Raw genomic sequence first — 23,454 nt, 5'->3', positions numbered from 1 at the left:
CATCAGAACCATCTAATTCTTCCTGGAAGGTAGACGGATCCCCCTCATCTATAGTGAGGGCAAACGCAACATTCAAGTCATCCTTGTATCTAACTAGCAATCTGCGATCTCTTGGCAGATTTCTTCTAAGAGGTGGCTGCTCCACTTGCTCTTGTACCTCTGCCTGCAGCTTAGGCTCTGCCTGTGTATCTTCTTTTTCAATCTTGACATCAATGACTCTTGATTTCTCCGGTTCCTTGCGCTCATCCTTGCGAAACAAGATATCTTCATCAAACCTGACATCCCAGGTAATTATGATCTTTCGTGTGACTCAGTCGTACAGCTTGTACCCCTCCACACCATTACCATAGCCCACAAAAATACACTTCTTAGCCCCTTGGTCTACCATATTTCTCTCAACTGACGGTACATGAGAGTAAGCATCACAACAAAATACACACAACTGTGAGTAATCAACCTCATGACCACCCTACACTTCTTTAGGAATCTTGCAGTGTATTAGCGTAGACGGGGACCAATTCACCAGGTAACAAGCCGTGTTAACGGCCTCCGTCCATAATTCATTACCAAATCCAGCATTACTCAACATGCTTCTAGCTCTCTCTAAGAGAGTCTGATTCATCCATTCTATCACTTCATTCTGCTCATGAGTGTGCCTCATAATCCCCACAGCTTTACAAAACTAGATGAATGCCTTTGAAGTGAATTCACCTCCGTTATCAATCCTTAATACCTTCAGTTTCCGCCCTATCTACCTTTTAACCATCGCCTTCCACACTTTAAATGTGGCGAAAACATCAGATTTATTTTTGAGAAAATAAACCCCACATTCCTAGAGTAGTCACCAATGAATGAGACAAAATACAATGACCCCCCCCCCCCAATAGTAACAACAAGCGGCGGGCCCCATACATCTTAATACACATACTCAAGCACACCTTCACAAACACGCTTTCCAATTTCAAAAGTTAGCCTTAATTGTTTACCATATATGCAATGCTCGTGTATACTAAATACAATACTTTTAAAAACAGGAATCAAGCAACAATCAGAAAGTACCTTCATACCATGGTCGCTCATGTGGCCTAGGCACGCATGCCACAATCGTGCCGATGTGGATTCTGCTACAGACGTTGTAGATCCACTAATTTTAGTGTTTCCGATCAACTTATATAGATTACTGCTTCGCTGCGCTTTCATCACAATAAGTGCCCCTTTCGAAACTTTCAGAATCCCGTCATAACTAGTGAACTTACAACCAAGTGTCTCAAGAGCCCCTAGAGATATCAAATTCTTCCTGAGGTCCAAAACATGTCGAACATCTGTCAAAATACACTCCACCCCATCAAATATTCTGATGCTCACTGAACCGATTCTAACAACTTCACAGGCGATGTCATTACCCATAAAAACATGTCGACCATTGTACTCGTTGTATGTGGTGAACCAATCCTTGTGAGAAATCATGTGGTATGAGGCTCATGAATGCAAAATCCAGTCATTACTGAGGTAACCATATTTGGATGTGGTCAAGACATCACCACCATCCGCCTCCTCGCATGATTGTGTTGTGTTGGCCTCTTTTAGCGCATTCTCTGATTTTTCTCCCTTTTGAGCCTTAAGGTTCCTGCAGTCCTTCATATGCAATGTCATCCCACAATTCCAGTATTCCTTCCCCTGGCAACCAACGCATCCATAGAGGTACCGCTGTTACTGTCTTTCTTTCTCAGTTGTTTCTCATGAAGAGATAAGATGACAGTCTCCACATCAATGGTAACCCTCCCATGGATGGATCAATGTATCTACCAAATTCTCGAAAGATTATGGAAGCAAATTCAAGATTATTAAGGCTTGATCTTCCTCTTCAATCTTAACATCTGCATTCGTCAGTTTATATAGCAACTTGTTGAAAGTGATCGTGTGTTCATTAATGTCAAACCCTTCTGTCATCTTAAGATTATAGAATTGATTCTTAAGATACAGACAGCTACCCAAGGATTTCTTCATGTACAAAGCATCCAGAAGCAAATGTCTCTGTGCAAACCTTGAAATGAGAGCTTAGCGCAGACCGAGCTGGAGGGGGCGAGGACATGCCTCATCAAATCTTGAGGGAAGGGCCAAGGCGGAGGCCAAGGCCGTAAGGTCAGAGGTGAAATTGGCCACGATGACGGCCCGTTTAGCCAAGGTGGAAGCGTTCATCCCGTTAGCTCGTGCTACAACGGTAGAGGATTGAGTTGCCGCCCTCGCTGTTGAAGCAGGTGTTTGCCTATCACTCAACAGTGGGAACGGGGACGATGGATCATGGAAAGCCTCTGGTGGAAAATCCTAATTCCCAATCTTTCGGCTCTGAATCGCCCTGGAAAGCCATGGGTTCTTCACATTTGTCCGACATATCTGACATCTCAGCCCGAAAACAAGAGCAGAGCAGTAGAAACGAAAGGAGAAGGAAAAATGAAGAAGATTTGAGGAAGCAAAGCTCGCCGGAAGGGAAGATTTCGGACTTACCGGAAATCACCAAGTCTGGGAAGACGGGGAGAGGCAACGGGAGCAAATGGCTGGAATCGTTAGGGTTCCCCCCTTCTTATAGGCAGCTCAGCCGCATGCATTAATTGCCTGCATTTAATGCAACAGCCGAAGAGGCTCCTGGACACATACACGCGGCCACGTGGAGGCCTCCCGTTCGATAGGCGATCTGACTTCCCAAGTAGCGCCACGCGTCCCTGCCCCATGCGTTAGGAACCGAAAATGTACCTTTCCAGCGCACCCCTCCTCGAGCATGCTATACCATCATTGCAAATCCTCCTCGATCTCTACGCCTACCACCCCCTCTTCGTATTAATGACGAGCTGGCTCGACCTCCCATACACAAATATCATTAATCCGATCTTACTACACCGACTTACTTCTCGAGCTTACACAATCAGCTCGAAAGTAGGGGGCTATTGTTATGGGTAAAAATGAACTGGTAAGAAATATGAGATCGGCTTAGATATTTGTGCACGTCGCGTGGTCGGCACTAGTACCAATCATGACCAAGGAGCTCCTCAACGGCCAGAAAGCGGTAATCCTTTGTGCGGAGATTTGTCTGTCCGACGGCTCTGCTCACCAGAAGATGAAGCTCCGCTTCCTTTGGAAGAGGACGAGGGCCAAGCTCTCCCACGGTCCCATCCATTTCCGAGCTCCTAGTCAGATGTATTGGAGAAGTCTCCGAAGCACGATCTCGTACCGGACCACACGCGAACCTACTGCACTGGCACTGCTTAAAGACCCGCAAGGGAGTCCCTAAACCGCACAATAAGATAAAGAGGATGGCCATCCCCGATGTCACCTATGTTCCACCAATGAAGGGAGCTCGGCTTCAATGCTCAGACACAACCTTCACGAGCAGGTCGGCTAGTCGAGGTACAAGGGCTCAATGCCAAAGATCTGGTCACAAGGCACGAACTGTGATTATTGGAGGGAAGCTCAACCATAACCCAACGAAGAGCCCAACTCAGAGAGTTCTTCCTCAGGGCAGCCGTAAAGATCAGCTCGGATGGTCGACGTCGGTCTCCTACTACATATGTCCTCCAACCCCAACCACTTGATCTTATCATCACCGAGGATCTCGCGAAACAGTTGAGAAGCGTCTACTAAACGCACGCCTATCATTCAAGAAGCATTTCTATCCCCATAATCGACTCCTAGGTCTATAAATAGAGGCCCCATCTACACTGAAAGGTACGCACCAGTAAACCCTCAACTCTGTTGGATCCATATTGCCTGACTCTGACTTAGGCGTCGAAGGGTCCCCCTACTACAACCAGGGTCTCCTTTGCTATCTTCTTGTGTAGGTACTCGGAGGTCTAGCAAGGGTTAACCGGATTTCAGCATCAACAGGTTCATAAACAATGAATATGTGATGATGGAAACCCCATCTATGGTGGGCGTGTGGACGTATGGTGGTTAGATTGATGTCCTATGATGAAGAATCTCATGGGAACATGCAGATCAGCGAGTTAACCCGTTGTTACAAGCTAAACCGCCTAGTCTACAAGGTGCGCCCACTAGACTAGCCATATGAACCCTATACGTTGTAGATTGGGTTAGTGTACTTGATGTGTTGAGTATGAGTTGTTTAATGGTGTTTAACATGATAAATATATGATGATATGTTGCTGGACTTTTGGTTATTATGAGAATAATACATGTTTGGACGTATGAACATGGATTCGAGGGTAGAATCATGTTTATGATGGTTTTATGTGGAAACTATGAATGTTTCATGATGAATATCCTATGTTGAAGAACATGGCGCACCCATGTGATGGAGTGACCTTGGATTTGTATATTTTGAATGCCACATCACAAGGAAACCATTCATCCCATGTTTTATGGAAACCTATTGTGGAATTATGGAAACCCATGTGGGTTAAGATGTTGAATTGATATGGAATGTCCATGTGTATAGATTATTGTGAATTATGGACGATCCAAGTTGTTGGATTGTTTCTTATTGTGGATCCATGAGTCGATGATGAAGGATTAGAGCCATGTGTAGCATCACGGCTGAGGTATGTTCATCCCTCCATGAATGGTGTCATGTGAAGGGTAATGACTATCATAGGGTGTGGTGGACCATTGAATGGGGTGTGGTGGTGACCTGATATGTGTGAGCATTGTTAAACCAGTTGGATGCTAAATCGGATTAATTAAAGGGTGGAACTAATCTCATGCATTCACTAGGATCCGACTTGGTGGATCAAACTAAGAGCGTGTGAAGTTGTAATTGGACTACTCCCACTTCACATGTACCTCAGTAAACTCTAGTGACTAGTGGTTATTAAGAGTGTGAAGTTGTAATTGAGCCACTCCCGCTTCACCGTCTTATTTAATCTGGGACCCTTCATCAGAGCAGGCATATCATGCATTGCATTAATTAAGATTTCATGTGGATGTTTTGTTTTGAATTTATATATGAGGTGATTATGCTATTGTTGTGATAATCCTGGGGGGATGCCCTCACTGAGTTGAACCTAGGCAACTCATTCCTTGTGTGGAAAAACAACCATAGCCCATGCAGGTGATGATCCAATAAGTGAGCCAGAAGTTCAAGGCGAGGATTATGAAGGTTTGTGGCAGCAAATGGCGGATGATGAAGCCGATACGACTTACCGAAAATCATTTCCTTTATTTACGTTGCTTTTCGGAGGGCAGAACTTGGACTATGTTATTTGGTTTGATTGAACATTTGGTGAATGGAACTTAGAATAGTGCACTTAACAGAATAAGATCTATTTTCCGTCATTTATGCTATGAATGCCATGAAATTATGAAAATTTATGTGGATGCAAGGAATACGCGGGTTTATACCCTTGACATATTCAAACTAACACCTGGGAACTCGACCCTTCGTGTTGTCCACAAGAGTTGAAATTTCGGGGCGTTACAATTTTTGCAAGGAAAGTTGAGTGAAGTTGGGATTTTGGGACTTAAATGTACATGTAGGAGTGTCTCTGATTGCTTTTATGACGGGTTGGGATTTTGGAACTTCCTATTTAAGAATTTCCGTTAAAACAGAAAACAGATTAGCAGGGAAAGTTGGGTAAAGTTGGGATCATGGGAAAGTTTTATAGAATATAAAAAGTTAGCTTTCTAATTTGGGGTAGTTCTCTCTCCAAAAATAAAAAATAGAAAGGGGCAGTTTTAGGCAATATTTTAAAACCCAGGCCTGACTATTTGGTTGGATTGGAACTATCCTATAAAATGGGTAGGTCCCTAAGCTACCCCGCATTTGACATAACCTTACCCACCTAGGTCGGACAGGTTTTGCCAGTCCAAATGAAGAATCGTTAACCCCGGCCGGGTGAATAAATACTACATGTTATTTTTAGGCCAACTTTCCTATTATTTTCGTATAGGGAAGCTCCCTGTGCAAAACTAGGTCCTTATCCTTGCCTTGGTGGTAGATTCCCAGGAGTTTCGACACGAGGTCTAGGGTTCGAGTACCCATAGGTGGTGAAATCCCGCTACGGTGTTAGTGGGAGGTGGGTGGGTGGGTGTGTGAAAAACAAAAGTTCCCTGTGCAAAACTCAGTTTATAAATTTGGGGGCCATGGTTGGTCTATCCAAGCCATTGATATGATGGCTCCCATCAAGGATGGATCCCCCCCCCCCCCCAAAAAAAAAAAAAAACCTTGCTAGATCAACTCTAAATTTCCCATTAATAGAATGCAAATACATGATTAAAACTAAATGCATGAATAAATCATATTCAATGGAGGAAAAACCAAAGATTCGATGGACAACATCTTCTGATTTGGGAGATTTTCTGGGAACTGTCCATCCATGATGGGGGTTGTCACATCAAAGGCTTGGATAGACCAACCATGGGCCCAAATCAAAGGGGACGATCACATCAATGGCTTGGATAGACCAACCATGGGCCCAAATCAGATGGGAGATGTCAAATCATGGTTTGGATAGACCAACCATGGGCCCAAATCGGATGGTGTTGTCACATCACGGCTTGGATAGACCAACCATGGGCCCAAATCGGATGGTGTTGTCACATCACGGCTTGGATAGACCAACCATGGGCCCAAACCAGATGGGGACTGTCACATCAATGGCTTGGATCAAGGTGTTCCGTATCCGTTATAAGTTAGCCGTAAAGGCCAATGCGTATAGGTAATGGTTATGACCGTTACACAATACGAGAATGAAACAACGCAGTTGGTTTTTTGGCAACGTATAAACTGTTACAGGAGTCATAACAGTCGCTATAGGGCATAACGACCGTTACCCCCGTAATGGTTGAAAAAACAGCTACTTTTTTTAAATCTATTTTCTCATTTTTCCACTTTTCTTATTCTAAAAACTTTCATATATTATTCTACAGCAAATTTTGATGCGGACACAGGTGCATTCAAGGTGTACCAACGAAGAAAGCGCCAACCACAAGTGCTGTCCTTGTGGATAGGCGAATATTGAGGAGCTGAAGACCTTTCACATGTGATTGGACATATAAAAGACCCCACTTAGGGAAGACACATGTGAAGGAAGATTGGAGAAAGAAGACCGAGCGCCCAAACTTTCCCATACTTATGTTATTTGCACATTTTTTGACTTAGTTAGGGGTCTTTTAGTAATCTTATATCTTTATTTGCTTATCCTAGGGGTATTTTAGTAATTTTATGTCTTTATTTGCTTATTTAAGTGGGGTAAAGCCCTAAACACGAATTTCAACTATTGATTAATGAAAAGCAAACCCTTTGGTTGCCTCCTTCCTCTCTTCTCTCTAATGGTGGTTCTTCTCTCCCCTTGATCTTCTTCTTCTAATTTCTTCTTGTGCCCCTCTAACTTCTTCAAGGTAATAACTTTCTTCCTTCTATTTTTCAGTTTTGGCTAATTCTTCTTCGATCAAAATCTTGAGAACCGATCTAAACCCTAAATCCCCAAATTCTCAAATCCCTAATCCGAGAAACTTCTTGGTTCTTCGGACTAGTGATCTTCATTGATCGATTGGGTGTGACCATGCAAGATCGGGAGGTCTCATCCTTACGGATCCAACCTACGTAGTAATTGAATTCCATACTCCATGGTTGTAGTGATGGCCCGCTCCATTGCATGTTTCCTTTATGATTTTCTCAATTATGATGATTACTATTAGAATTTTAGATCATTTATTCCTTTTATTTTCGCTGTTTAATTGTGTCCATGAGCATGCATCATAATTAGGTTTGTCCTGCGTTAAATTTGGTATCAAAGCCTAGGCTTGCATGGTTTTTGTCTAGATCGAGTTATCAAATTAGGGTTTCGATTTTTAGGTTTAACTTCGAAAAGTTCCAGGTTTAGAAAGTTTTCAATTTTAGAAACTTTCCAATTTTAGAAAGTTCCTAATCTGGAAAATTTTCAGATTTGAGTTGTTTCCTGTTTCAACTTAATTGTGTCAGTTCATAGTAGTTTTGCATTCATCGCATTCATCTTGAAAGTCATAACACCTAGTAGTCTAGTTAGGTAGAGTTTGGTTCAAGTCTTCATTGTATGCCCACAAGAAGAGGTAGAGGTTTCGGACTTCAACCTACCATGAATAACGAGCAGTTATCTGAGCAACTTGCTCAATTGATACAAAAGATAACCGCCCTAGAAGCGGGTCAAAGGCGTGAGTTTGCCCGCCTTGAGAACCAAATTACCACTACCATGACTAAGGTGGAGCAACTAGAGGCGTCCCAAAAGGAAAACCCCACTGGAGGGGAAGATGCGCACTCTCAAGTGGAAGGAATCATTGAAGAACGTGCTGCCACACGTGGTGGTAGTGAGGATAGAGATCGTGGTAACGGTCGTGGTGTGGTGCGAGAGGCACGAGCCACATGTGGTCATCAAGACCGTTATGATCCAGATGAGCATGCGATGAAGAGTGTGAGAGTTGAGGCCCCGAGTTTTGATGGACGCTTGGATCCCAAGGCATTCCTTGACTGGGTTGCTAACATGGACCACTACTTTGAGTGGTATGGCATGTCAGAAAACCGTCAAATGTGGTTTGCTAAGATGAAGCTTGTGGGTCAAGCCAAGCTCTTCTGGACCAACACCGAGCGTAGGATAGAGAGAGTTAGTAGAGCCCCTATCACACATTGGTATGAGATGAAAGAGAAGTTGAAGGAGAAGTACCTTCCTCTCTCATACCGTCAAAAGCTCCTTGACCAATGGCAATCCTTACGCCAAGGGTCAATGCCTGCCGCTGACTACATCGCTAAATTTGAAGAGTATGTGATGCGATGTGATATCCGAGAAGACCCTCTAGTAACGCTCTCGCGTTTTAAGACGGGCCTTTGTGCGGATCTTCAGCGCGAGTTTATTACTCGGCCCTTAACGGACTTAGATGAAGCATATCAAGTCGTGCAGGAGTTAGAGCAGTATCTGAAGGCTCCTGTCTTTCGTCGTTTTGAGTCCCGAGACTCCAATGCTAGATCTAGTTCCCAAGGAACTAGACCTAATATTGGTAATCAACCTAGGGCACAGGCGACCATTCCGCCTAGGCCTAGGGAGGACAAGGGCAAAGGGGTTCTTGGTGCCGGTCCTAGTAACATGAGTCAAGTGAGGTGCTATGAGTGTGGCAACCTTGGACACATGTCTAATCAGTGTCCTACGAAGAGCCGTGGGAGAGCCTTAGTTATAGGCGAGTCTCACGAGGGTGGAGATGACCAGGGTGATTATGAAGTTGAACAGTATCACCCTGAAGGAGGACTTACTGATGAAGAAGTGGATGGAGAAGCAACGCTTGCAGTAGTCAGGCGTGTGTTAGCTCAGTCTAGAAGTAATGCTGACTGGCGTCGAAGCACTATCTTCTACACTATTGCCAAGTGTGGTGAAAAGAATTGTAAGGTGATAGTGGACAGTGGAAGTTGTCAGAATGTGATTTCCACTAGCACCTTAGATCGCTTAAAACTGCAATCCACACCTCATCCAGACCCGTATAAAGTTTCTTGGGTTGACAAGACATCCCTACCTGTCACCCAGCAATGTCTAGTCCCCATCGAGTTTGGGTCATACAAAGAGTCCCTGTGGTGTGATGTTTTACCTATGGATGTGGGACATGTTATCCTAGGTAGACCGTGGCTATTCGATAATGATGTCACGATCTTTGGCCGTTCGAATGCGTGTACTTTTATGTATAATGGTAAAAAGATCAAACTTAATCCCATGCCACCTGAGAATACACTAAGGAAGAAGAAGGATGAGAAGGCAAGTGAGCCTAGAGAAATGGGGAAATCCAAACCTAAGTCTTTACATATAATCAGCGCAAGAGAGTTTGAAAAAGAAGCTAAGGAGGATTCTATGGTGTATGCCCTTGTGGCTAGAGAAATTACACATGCGGTTCCATCAGAGTTGCCCTGTGAGGTGACCTCGGTCCTGAAGGAATACAGTGATGTATTTCCTGAAGACTTACCGAATGAGTTGCCACCTATGAGGGACATACAGCATGCCATTGATCTTGTCCCAGGGTCTACTTTACCGAACCTTCCTCACTACAGGATGAACCCTGCAGCGCATGCAGAGTTGAAGAAGCAAATTGATGAGCTTCTGCAAAAGGGTTTCATCCAAGAGAGTATGAGCCCGTGTGCCGTGCCTGCATTGTTGACGCCAAAGAAAGACAGCACGTGGCGCATGTGTGTGGACAGCTGTGCCATAAACAAAATTACTGTCAAGTATAGGTTCCCTATACCTAGACTTAATGATATGCTTGACATGATGGCCAGGTCTACTATATTCTCTAAGATAGACCTCAAGAGTGGATATCACCAAATTCGTATACGCCCAGGAGATGAGTGGAAGACGGCGTTTAAGACGAAAGATGGGCTATATGAGTGGTTGGTCATGCCATTCGGCTTGACTAACACACCCAGTACTTTCATGCGGGTGATGACACAAACTTTGAGGCCGTTCATGGAAAAATTCCTAGTGGTGTACTTTGACGATATTCTTATTTATAGTACCACTAAGGAATCACACCTTGAACATTTAAAGAAGGTCTGTAGTGTCCTTAGGAAGGAAAAGTTGAACACTAATCTTAAGAAATGTGCATTCATGTCTAACCAAGTTGTGTTCTTAGGATTTATAGTGTCATCTGAAGGGATGCGGGCAAACCCTGAAAAAGTCAGGGCCATAGTTGAGTGGCCAGAACCAAGAAACATTCATGAGGTGCGAAGTTTTCACGGCCTAGCAACTTTTTATCGTCGGTTCATTAGGGGTTTTAGCACGATCATGGCTCCCATTACCGAGTGCATGAAAAAGGGAGAGTTCGTGTGGTCTAAAGCCGCCGTCAAGGCTTTTAAAGAAATTAAGGGCAAGATGGTGGAAGCTCCTGTCATGCGTCTACCTGACTTTTCTAAAGTCTTTGTAGTAGCGTGCGATGCGTCTGGTGTCGGTATAGGTGGAGTGTTGAGTCAAGAAGGACACCCAGTGGCCTATTTCAGTGAAAAACTGAATGAGGCAAAATAAAAATACTCCACTTACGACAAAGAATTTTATGCGGTAGTGCAATCCCTGAGACATTGGCGACACTACCTCCTACTGCAAGAATTCGTTTTGTTTTCTGACCATGAGGCTTTGAGATATTTGCATTCTCAGAAGAAACTCAACCCAAGGCATGCCAAGTGGGTAGCGTTTCTTCAGGAATATTCGTTTGTTTTGAAACACAAGGCCGGGGTTGAAAACAAACCAGCGGATGCCCTTAGTAGGAGAGTGGCGTTGCTCAACTCCTTGAGTGTAGAGGTAGTCGGATTTGAGCAACTGAAAGATGAATACCCCATATGTCCTGATTTTGGGGGTACTTACGCGTCGCTCTCTAGTGACCAGCATATTATGGGTGAATATGTTCTTAAAGATGGCTTTCTTTTCAAGGGAGACAGACTAATTATGATGAAGCATATCAAGTCGTGCAGGGACCACTCTTACTATAGTTTTGTGGGCGAATAAAAGACACATGTGAAGGAAGTATAGGGTTGTGATGTAGTAATAAACTCGGTAAGACCGAGGTCGAATCCACAGGGACTGAAACCTGTACATTATCTGAAAATAACCAGATCTAGAACTAGGCTTGGGGACGAACGACAGGAGGCTTCAGATATTGCTCTAACTCCTGCACGACTTGATATTATAGTAGACCACTCTTACTATAGTTTTGTGGGCGAATAAAAGCTCTGAGGCCAATTTTTTTTTTTTAATTTGAAAAAGGAAGTATTTATGCCTTTCTTTTCCTATTTCTAGTTCTAATGGGTGATTGTGATGTGTACATATTAGAGAAACATAGTCATGTTCATAAATTCACCAAATACAACACTCTCACCAAAGAGTTGACTATTACACTACCATAAACATGTTCAAAACAAAAAATGAATACATATTTGGAATATTTACATTATTCTAGATTTTCTAAATATTTTTCCAGAATTTTTTGGGCAATTTTTTTCAACTATTATGAGGGTCGTAACGGTCGTTACACCCCTATATCGGTAACGGTGGTCATTGTTACGACCACCATTACCAATACAGAATCTACAAATTGAGCTTCCCACAAGGAACTTCCCTATGCAAAATGAATAAGAAACTCGGGACATGTTTGTTAACTCTGAAAAATATTACTTAATGTGGAATTGAGAAAATGATCCCTGTTAAGTGTTGTTTGTTAACGCCAAATTCGGAAAGCGCTATGGGATTTTTCATTGAATTTTTTCCATGTGGGAGTCTGGCTTAATGGTGAATACGGAATGCGCTCAACGAATTCTTCTATATAAAAAAAATTTACTTCCAAAATTACCCATCCTCAAGTTACTACGGAGATTGTTTCTCTTCTGAATAGTTTGCGTAATACATGACCCAAATTTTAACATGTGGAACTTCTTTAGGCCCCACCATAATTTATGTGTTAGATCCACACCGTCCATCAACTTTTTCAGATCATTCTAGAGCATGAGCCCAAAAATGAGGCACATATAAAACTCAAGTGGACCACACCATAAAAACCAACGAAAATTGAATAACTATTGTTGAAACTTTCCTGGAATCCAATGTGACGTTTGTTTCCCATATAACCTCTTCATAAGGTCACACTGACATGGATGAAAAAGAAAGAGCACAAATATCAGCTTGAATAGGGCCTTAAGAAATTTTCAACAGTAGGTGTCCAATTTTTACTATTTCCTGCAGTGTGGCCCACTTGAGACTTAAATATACCTCTCTCTTTTTTATCTTATGCCCCCAAATGATATGGAAAAGTGGATGGATGGTGTGGATAAAACATATACATCATGGTAGGCCCCACAGACCCACTAACAAGGCCGCCTTCTCCTGGCGGCATGGGATCAGATCAACAAGGATTTCCTGTTAAAGACTTTCCCATAGTTTCCTACACTGGAATGTAAGGTGGGGTCCACCATGATGTTTATGAGAAATCCAACTAGTCCATCCATTTTTCGAGCTTCTTTTAGGACATGAGACCAAAAATGAGGAGGTTCCAAAACTCAAGTGGGCCATACGAGATGAAACAGTGGGAAATGAATGCCTCCCGTTGAAACCTTCTTAGGCTCCACCTTGATGTTTATATGCCATCCAAACTGTTTATAAGGTCATTTTCACTGAGATGAAGTGAAAACACCAAAAACATAGATAGATACAAAACTTTTGTGGCCATATAAATATTTAAATGATAGTCACTAAATCCCCACAGTTTCCCATCGTGTGGCCCATTTGAGTTTTGGATCCACCTTATTTTTGGTCGCATGTCCTAAAATGAGCTCAAAAAATGGATGGACAGGTTGGATTTCTCACAAATATCGCAGTGGGCCTCACCCAAAATCCTTGCACAGAAACTTCCTCCAAAAGGATTTTGCATGAAATCCGCATCCATGCAAATTGCCCAGTGACGCTGGCAATGGTGAGGTGGGATTGGGCAATGCTTTTTGTGCCCAACCATAATATTGGTGTTTTATCTACACCATTCATCTATTTTTTCTGATCATTTTAATGCATTGGCTTAAAAATGAGATAGATCCAAATCTAATGTGGATCACGCGACAAGAAAACAGTGGTGATTAAATGCACACCATTAAAAACTTCTTAGGCCCACTGTAATGTTTATTTACCATCTAACTTTTTTATTAGGTCACGCATACATGGATGAAGGGAAAACACAAATATTAGGTACATCTAGAACTATTTGTGTCCCCACAAAGCTTTTAATAGTGGCCATTCAATCAGCACCATTTCCGATGATCCGGTCCATATGAAATTTGGATCTTCCTCATTTTTTGGATCATTTCCTAAAATGATCTGAAAAAATGGATGGACGGTGTGGATAAAATAAAACATGTACATTATGGTGGGTCCAAACAACACTGTTTAATAGCCACATCAATGTGGCAACATCAATCCCCCATCTAGATCCACTATGTTGCTAGACGAGATTTCCTGCCAAAAGCCTTTTTCAGGAAGTTCCGGTGCTATAAACGTAGGTGGGGTCAGCCTTGATGTTTGTGAGAAATCCGCCCTGCCCATCCATTTTGTGAGTTTATTTTAGGACATGGGACCGAAAGTGAGCTGGATCTAATACTCAAGTGGGCCGAAAATGTGATTGAACGTCCACATTTGAAATATTCATGGGGCCACAGAAGTTTTGAACTAGGGTAATATTTGTGTCCTTATGTATGCTATGCTGGATCCAACAAAAAAAAAAAATCCGTTCTCTCCTCCTGGTAATATTTAATATGTTTTTTCATATAACTTGGTAAAATTATAACTTGAAATTTTGCTAAAAATGTCATTTGTTTTTATGTAGATAAATATTATCTGGTATGCTTACACTCACACGAGGATTTATGGCACCATACTGTAATGTTCGGTATTGGTTGGGTGACTTTCGTAGTGGTGGGCGGCCTACTAGTAAAGAGGAGATTTTTAATCATATGCATGCGAAGTAACGGAATGTAATCGAAAAGGCTTTTGGCCTGTTGAAGGCGCGTTTTGCAATTTTGAAGCGGATGACACCATATTCCTTCTCGAAGCAAAGAGACAATTATTGCATGCATGACACTACATAACTACATTAGAAAAGAATCCATCTCCGATCCACTCTTCCAACAATACAATGATGAAAATGTTCTTTCGAAGATGAATATCGAATCAGAGAATGATATGCCTAAAGTGGAAGGAGTATTTCGAGACTTCGAACAAACTATTATGTCCAATATGTGAGAAGAAATTGCCGCCATACTTTATACATGCAAATCCTCGAATTTTTTTATATGTTTTTTTTTTTTTTTGAATAATGATATTTTAATTTTCTATCAAGCACTTTAGTTTATTTGAATTAAATAGAATGATTTTATTTTCATTTAATAAAAAATAATTTCTTTATAAACAAACAGGTTGTTTCAAATTCAGTACTTAACTTTCAGACTTCAGCAATAGTTACCAAACAAGTTTTTTTTACTTCATATTCAGATTTTAGATTCAGGCTTCAGATTTCAGATTCATGCTTTAGACTTCAAATTTAACAAACGGGGCCTCGGACTCATTACTTTTTATATTTTTAAAACGCATTAAAAAAAATTTTAAAAATAAAATATCATTTCTATCAGCCCCAGATAAAAAATTTAAGACGGATCTATAACTCAGGTGGGCCACATCAAAGGAAACACTGAGGAATATTGAGAGCAGGACACCCACCGTAGAAAAGTTCAGGGGAAATTTGGTGTGAACAATGTTGTTGATACGCCATCCGACCTATTAGTTAGGTGATGCCATGCCACTAGGATAAAAGGATATATCAAAAATCAAGCCATTCCAAAAATCCTCTTCCAAGATGTTGGCTCTAATCTTGAGAGACATCGAGGATCGGTCTTCTTGCCTCCCAGCCTCGGATCGTCGTGCCTCCCCCTTAGTGTCAGATTTCTAGGGCGTTGCTCCCCGGTTCGAGTTGTTTAAGTTTTGTTTTGTTTTGCTTTTTGTATAGTGGCCAGTTTCTTGTGTTTGCTTTTGTCGTTTCTTTTTGTTCCATTCCTTCGTATAGGGAAGCTACCTAAACACGTATGTGTAGTAGGGGAAAGATTTGAAAAGAAATTAGCAACGTGGAAAGGGAGGTTTCTATCAATTGGTGGTCAGAAAACTCTAATCAGAGCAGTCTTATCATATCTCCCACTTCATGTCATTATTATGATGCCCAGTGTCAGTTATAGCCAAGCTGGAAAAGTTGAAAAGGAATTTTCTTTGGCAAGGTTTGGAGGAGAAGAAAAAGTTCCATCTTTTGGCTTGGAAGGAGGTGTGTATACCGTACGCGGAAGGGGAAGCTGGTATTAGAGGTCTTGAGTTGATGAACTTGGCCCTTCTAGGGAATTGGTTGTGGAGGTTTGGGACCGAAGAAAATGATCTTTGGGGTGACATTATCGTGGCAAAATATGGAAGTGAGACCGGCGATTGGGCAATCAAGACATCCTCTCTTAATAAAGCTTCTTGGATTTGGAAAGGCATAGCCCACATTTTTCCCAAATTTAATGAAGGTATAGGTTTTGTGATTGGTAATGGGGAAAGGGTTAGATTTTCGGAAGATGCATGGGTAGGGGAGATTCCTCTCCAAAGATCCTTCCCATTGGTGGTGCACCTAGCTTTGAAAAAGAATATCATGGTTGTCATGTGTTACAAGTAGTGTTCGAGTTGTCGGTATCGCTACAAGTTTCGCTAGCCGGAGATAAAGATATAATATCGTTATCGCCGATAATATCGCCGATAACCAGAAATGCAAGGAAAAAGGGAGAAATATGGAGAAAATTGTGGAATTTTTTAGTGAAACTTCAGGACATGCCTAAATACACATATTTACATATTCATAAATGAAAAAATTGCAAAAAGAATGCATTAAATTAGAAGTTTCCATTTAATAGGGGCCAAAAGGCATGCACTATCGTAAGAAATCACTCAAATAGTAACCAAAATGAGTTTATATAATGCAACTACAGCTGGCATACAGTAATTAAGACATGTAAAAGTAAATGAACTCAAAGATGGCAAAACAAGGATGGATCAGATTATCAAATCAGCATGGTATTTGATACTCTGGCTGTGTATGACCCTTGATACCTAGCATTTGAAAATGGTACGTGGCAAATTCTAACATAATCTAAATCATATTTTCGCTTCATCAAGATCTGTGTGACCTAATCAAGAGGTTTGATGGCCGAAAAAAAAAAACCATTGCAATGGCCCTATGAAGTTTTTAATGGTGGGCATTTAATCACCCACTATTTCCCTTAGTGTGGTCCACATCCACCTGAGATGCAGTCATGCAGATCTGTCTCATTTTGAGCTCATGCCTTAATATCAAAATAAATGGACGACATTGATAAAATATTTATCATTATGATGGCCCCACATAACATCGACCCATCAATCCACCGATATAAACAAATGGCACGTGCACACAGTATAAATCAGTACCTTTATCGTACTGAGTCAACTGTGTGGGGCCCATTGTGATTTATGTATTTTATCTACCCCATCCATCCATTTTACAAGATAATTTTAAGGCTTGATCTCGAAGATGAAGCATATCCAATGCTCAAATGGACCACACCACAGAAAACAATGTGAGTTGAAAATGCCTACCATTGAAAAATCTTTAGGGGCCACAAAAGTTTTGGATCCATGTCATTTTTGTATTTTACCTTCATCCATCTTCGTGTTATCTTATGAACAACTTGGATGACAAATAAACACCACTGTGGGCACCTAGGAAGGTTTCAACGGTAAGAATCATTGTCCCCACTGCCTTGGCAATGTGGTCCACCCTAGCTTTGGATCTACCTCATTTTTGGGTTAACTACGTAAAATGATCTCGCTAGTTGGATGGAACAAGTGGATATAACACATACATCATGGTGGGGTCCACGGAACTTGGTGACTTCCACACGCCATTGATGTTCGCACCCACATACCACGCTAAAAGGAAGCAAATTGTGTACCGAGTAACTCAGTGGGCTAAGTGTACTGAGTAAACTCTGTGGGGTCCACCATGATTTATGTATTTTATCCACTCCGTCCATCCATTTTAATATATAATTTTTGGGCTTGAGCCAAAAAATGAAGTATATCCAAACCTCAAGTGGAACACACAATGGGAAACAGTGTGAATTGAACATCTACCGTTGAAAATTTCCTGGGGGCCACAAAAGTTTTGGATCAAGCTTGTATTTGTGTTTTCCCTTCATCCATGTCTGTGTGATCTTATGAACAGGTTGGATGAGAAATAAACATCACTATGGGCCCAAGAAATGTTTCAACGGTGGAAGTTATTATTCCAACTATTTCCATTGGTATGGTCCACTTGATCTTTGGGTATGCTTAAATTTTGGTCTCAACCCCTAAAATAAGATGGAAAACGGATGGACGACATGGATAGACCAAATACATTCACGGTGGGCCTAACAGAGTTTTCTCAGTACGATAAGAGCATACTGAGAGAGCATATTGAGTAACTCAGTACCCAGTCTGATTTCCCATAGGGTTGGTGGTCAGTGTTCTGTGGGCCCCACCATGATATATGTGTTTCATCCATCCCGTTCATTCATTTTTTAAAATTATTTTATGTCTTGATGCCAAAAATGAGAGGGATATAAATCTCAGGTCGATCACACAAATGAAAACAATAGTTGTTGGATATCCATCATTAAAATCCTCCTAAGGCCCACTGTACTGTTTATTTGACATCCAATCTATTGATTAGGTCATACAGGCCCAGATGAAGGGAAAAAACAAAGATCAGTTTGATTCAAAACTTTTATGGCCCCCAAAAGGTTTTTAATGGTCGACGCTCATTCAACACTATTTCATTTAATGTGGTCCACTTGAGATTGAGATATACCTAATTTTTGGTCTCTTAAGTTAAAATGATATGGAAAAATAGATGGACGGAATGGATGAAACACATACATCATGGTGGGTCCCACAGAGCACCGACCATCAGCCATTGGCTAGTGGCAGGGGGAGTAGCCAATCCATTCCCAAAACGCGGACACTGACAGGTTGAGTAGCAAGACTCGCTACACGTCACCAAGTTTTGTGGACCCCACTATGATGTACGTGTTGTATCCACAACGTCCATTCATTTGAAGATATTATTTTAAGGCATTACCCAAAGAACGAGGCAGATCCAAAGCTTTAGTGGACCCCACCACAGAAAACAGAGGGAAGATTGATGTACACCGTTGAAACCTTCCCAAGGCCCACCATGATGTTTTATTGAAATCCAACCTGTTCAAAAGTTAACAAAGACATTAAAGAAGGGAAAACACAAATATCAGCTTGATCGAAAACTTTAGTGGCCTTCAGAAGTTTTTAATGGTGGTGTCACTCTCCCCACTGTTTTCTGTGGTGGGGTCCACTGGAGCTTTGGATGTGACTCATTCTCTAGATCTTATGCTAAAATGATCTCTCCAAATGGATGGACGGAATATCGCCGATAATTTAAACACTGGTTACAAGTTACAACTTCATTGGGTTGCAAGTGGTATGGAATCCTCCATGCCATGGCAATTTGCTTGATGTCGAAGTTAAAGCAGGAGTGCCTCAAGATCATGTGCCAATTAGAGAAGAAAGGGATAGAATGATGTGGACGAAAGAAAAGACGGGGCGGTTCCCGGTTCAATCTTTCTACGAAATTCTTAGGCATAATGAAAGTGATTGTTCTTGTGGGCATACAACCTTTGTGGCGCCCACCCAAAAGTAACGGCTTTCAAATGGCTCGTTGGAAGGGGAAAGGTTTTAACTTCTAACCATTGACAACCTCCAAAAGAAGGGCATGATTCTCCCAAACGTTTGTATGATATGTAAGGTGGACACGGAGTCAATTAATCATCTCTTCGTTCATTGTCCGTATGTTAGTCAGATTTGGAACTCTACCCTTGGTTTGTTTGGCATCTCTTGAATTATGCCAAAATCCCTTAAGGAGCTCCTCCTTATGTGGCATGGCATTTGTCTCAAGAGGAAAATTCAGGATCTTTGGCAGTTAGCTTTACTAGCCATTCCTTGGGCTATATGGGAGGAAAGGAATGGTAGGTGTTTCTGAGATGAGGTTTCCAAAGAAGGGGAAGTTATCTTAAAAGTCAAAAGGGTTTTGTAGTCAGATGGACTTCTTGTATAAATTCATTACAAGAATGTAATTTTTCTTTTTTGTGTGGGTTGTAATTCTTTGCACCTCTTCGGTGCCTTCTCAATAAAGTGATCAATTAATCTTCAATAATAATAATAATAATAAACTTTCTCCAATCTTCAAAAACGAAATTTAATAAAAGGCCAATCCAAAAGTCGTGGGCCGCACCATGTGAATATATAGGTTTTAGGAGGGTCATACATTTCTCCAACTACTGTGTCCCACATGAGTTTCTAATGGATTTGATTCTTGTTTTTTATGGTCAAAATGATAATAAATATCAGATTCACGGTTTAGATTTTACATACACATTATTAGGGCTGAAAGTCGGGCGGGTTGGGTCGGGTTGGTGCTCAACCCTAGCCCATCCCAAGGTTCCTATACCTCAACCCTAACCCAACCTCGGGTTAGGAATTCTCAACCCAAGCCCAACCCAAGCGGGCTCGGTCGGATTGGTCGGGTGGATATATGCTAATATTTTCGTTATTACATTCATCTATTATACTTCAGTACACATCTTATTTTTTATACATATGATTTTATTAATTATATATGTAGTTATTTATCGTAAAGAACTTCAGTTTTTTGAAACAAACAATCTAAAATATAGGACTACTCCTCATTTAAAAGTCATGTTGTTTAGCACGCAATCTATTTGAGAGAGAGAAGTCTAGCGTATCTTGTTAGCTTGAGTCATGGGAAATGACGTCGACCAATGAGACCCGACAGCACTGGAATTTCATGTGCCTTCAACACAGACAATCCGCACTCAATTATAATTTATAACTTATATATCAATCAGGTTCAGGTTTGGGCTGGGTCAGGCAACCCGAGACCTCAACCCAAGCCCGACCCAAGTTCAGTCACGGGTCGGTTCGGTTGAACCCACCCGACTTTCAGGCCTACACATTATAGGTGAGCCCCACATGGCTTTAGCATATGGTAGTTATGGCGCATAGCGGCATAAGAAAGTATGTGATCCCTATTCGGTATTCCCTTACTTAATTGGGATTTGGTAATTGGTTTCCAAACCTTTCCAATTTCACTGCATGTGGTGCCTAATACAAAGGCCCACTGCATACATGGCATTCAAATCATCAATTATGAGATCCATTTTATTAGATGTATCATGGACCAACATACATTAATTTTGACATCTGAATATCGGATTTGTGGAAATTTGTTTAACAATTGAAAATGAAATATTCATTGGTCTTATTTGAACAACAATGTGCCCACAAATCAGAGATTAAAAGTGTTAAACCAGTCTGATTTGGACTGGGACTTAATAACAGGGTATCCACAGTTTAGCTGGTTTGATTGGAGCAAATGGCTTGAAAAGTGCCAATGGTGAACTCACCCTACAACCACACACATGCCTAGCAGCATTTCTCTGAAGCCATCTACGGGTGCCTAGAGCTTGTTCGCGGTGGGGACCACATGTGAATGGGTCTCGGTGAGGATTCATGCAGCCAACCCCAATCAACTGGGGTGAGGTTTAGATGATGATGATTAATTGATTCCAATTCTTAGTTGCAAGATCGTTTCTAACTAGGTGCCTCTCCTGCTTCAAATCACGCTTGGGAATACCGCTCCAACGCCTGCTTGCCCACCTATTAATACTTGTTTACATTTTGAATAGATGCTTCCCCATTCTCATACCCGAATGTCTTGGAACTTCGCTTCACACTTCGTGAAACTATATTTCTTTTTTTTGTTTTGTTTAAAAATTATGACATCAGCTTACATCATGGCCTGACCAGGGTTGGCCCAGTTCGACCGAACTGCCCAAAAAAAGAGGCCAGCTGCTGGTTCAGGTTTTAAAACACTGGTTTTGGGTTCATTAAATAGCTGAAATTAGAAGGTGCTCTGGGGGGCAGTTTAAAGTTTGTTAACTTCTTTCTTTTTACATTTTCCAAGTTAACAGGCCAATATTAAAAGGTACTGTTCATGCTTTTTTTAATAGGTACAAAACTTCTGTTTTTGGTCTATTTTACTCTATTTGGGACTGTTTTGGACACAAATAATTGACATACTGACAGGTTTTATTAGGATCTAAATTAGAAGGTTTCGCTAAGATTAACTTGCAGCTATTAAAAACCAGTCAAAGGACATTGAGAGCATAGACAACTTTGTCCCCTTCATGAACCAATTGTTGCATGCTTGCCAAAGCAATCCAAAGAGACTTATGTTTGCCTAAATATTCGAAGATGAAGTCAAGCTTCAATGATTGGACTTTGGAGTTAAGACATAAGTTGAATTGTGCAGACCTTTCAAGCTTGAAAGAAGGATGTTCCAAGAGGAACCCATTCAGTTAGAGAGGTGCTAATGCCAACCAGAGTTAACACTTCTAGATGGTGGCTTTGATCCAACTTAGCTGTAATAAGTCAGTTCTAAGTTCTAACCTAAACTTTGAAATGATGGGTTAGGTATTTGGGAGGAATTATTAGTGGAGGAAAGAACATAAGGTGGAAGAACAGAATTATCAATGTAGCCCAGAGATCATAACTACAAAGATTAGAAACAAATTGGCTCCTGAAGTAAGGGTTAGAACAATTCAGTCCAAGAATAAAAAATTTAACACAGAGAGAGAGAGAGAGAGAGAGAGAGAGAGAGAGGATGGGAGGGAGGAGGCTTTTGGCTCTCTCTTTTTTTTTGTGTGTGTGTGTGTTGGGGGAATGGTTGAAAGGAATAAGATTTTGAAAGAAAAGAGAGTGTGACAGAAGATATAAAGTGGGAAGAAGAAAGGAAAAACAAACTCATAAAACAAATGAACTACAGAAATCATGGTTTTAAAAATCCAGTCTGGAGTGACTCACCTAGAGACTGGAAGTCTTACAACTTGCCCTGACTCAGTCAAAAGTACCAAACTAGTTCCAACCTGATCTGGTTTCGAGCTTTGACCCAGCTTGTTTTGTTCTCCATTGATAACACATCAACTGGGTTTCAGATGATATCCAAAGCCATGGTGGGATGAAATTAGTGAACAAATGAAGAGAGATAAACACAATCTGAATACTAAGGGATGAAGAGATCAGCAGGCCACCCAAATGAAGAACAAAGTCAGATCAGAGGACTTGCCTTGAATAAAAGGAACACAAAAAAGTGATATTGATAGACTTCCCAAATCTATCTAAGAAGATTCTAGACTTCTTATCAACAATATCTAGAGAGATCGCAGAGATGTTCTCAAGCATGTCTACAAGCTTTACTACCAAGGAAGCTTGTAGAATTACAATTACATATCATTAAAAGAATATCTTCATAGTACACGGATGTTACAAGAATATCTCATAGTACACATCATCAATTAACAACATTATCCTAGAGAATGCTTACATTTTTTTTTTCCTTTTTTCCAAGGCTTGATCCTGTTAGAGAAGGCTTGATCCCATCAAATCTATCTGAGAAGATTCGGCACTTCTTCTCAAGCTAATCTAGAGAGATCACACAGATGTTCTCAAGCCTATCTAAAAGATTAATTACCAACGAAGCTTCTAGAATTGCATACTTAATAGATACCTTCATAGTACATAGAAGTTACTACTTACAAGAATATCTCACAGTACACATCCTCAATTAACAACATTAACCTAGAGAATGCTTACATTTTTTTTCCTTTTTTCAAAGGCCTGATCCTGTTAGAGAAGGCATGATCCCGTCAAATCTATCTAAGAAGATTCTGCACTTCTTGTCAAGCTAATCTAGAGAGATCACACAGATGTTCTCAAGCCTATCTAAAAGATTACTACCAACGAAGCTTCTAGAATTGCATAC

General features: G+C 41.2%; 1 protein-coding gene across 5 annotated transcripts in view; it reads right to left on the bottom strand.

Annotated features, from left to right (window-relative positions):
- LOC131225494 (protein SHOOT GRAVITROPISM 6) overlaps positions 1–23,454 on the bottom strand; it is a 180,226-nt gene that overhangs the window by 130,179 nt on the left and 26,593 nt on the right. The window lies entirely within an intron of this gene.

Source organism: Magnolia sinica, chromosome 14 (genome assembly GCF_029962835.1).
Source record: "Magnolia sinica isolate HGM2019 chromosome 14, MsV1, whole genome shotgun sequence".
Classification (NCBI taxonomy): Eukaryota; Viridiplantae; Streptophyta; class Magnoliopsida; order Magnoliales; family Magnoliaceae; genus Magnolia; species Magnolia sinica.
This window is presented reverse-complemented; position numbering and strand designations above follow the sequence as displayed.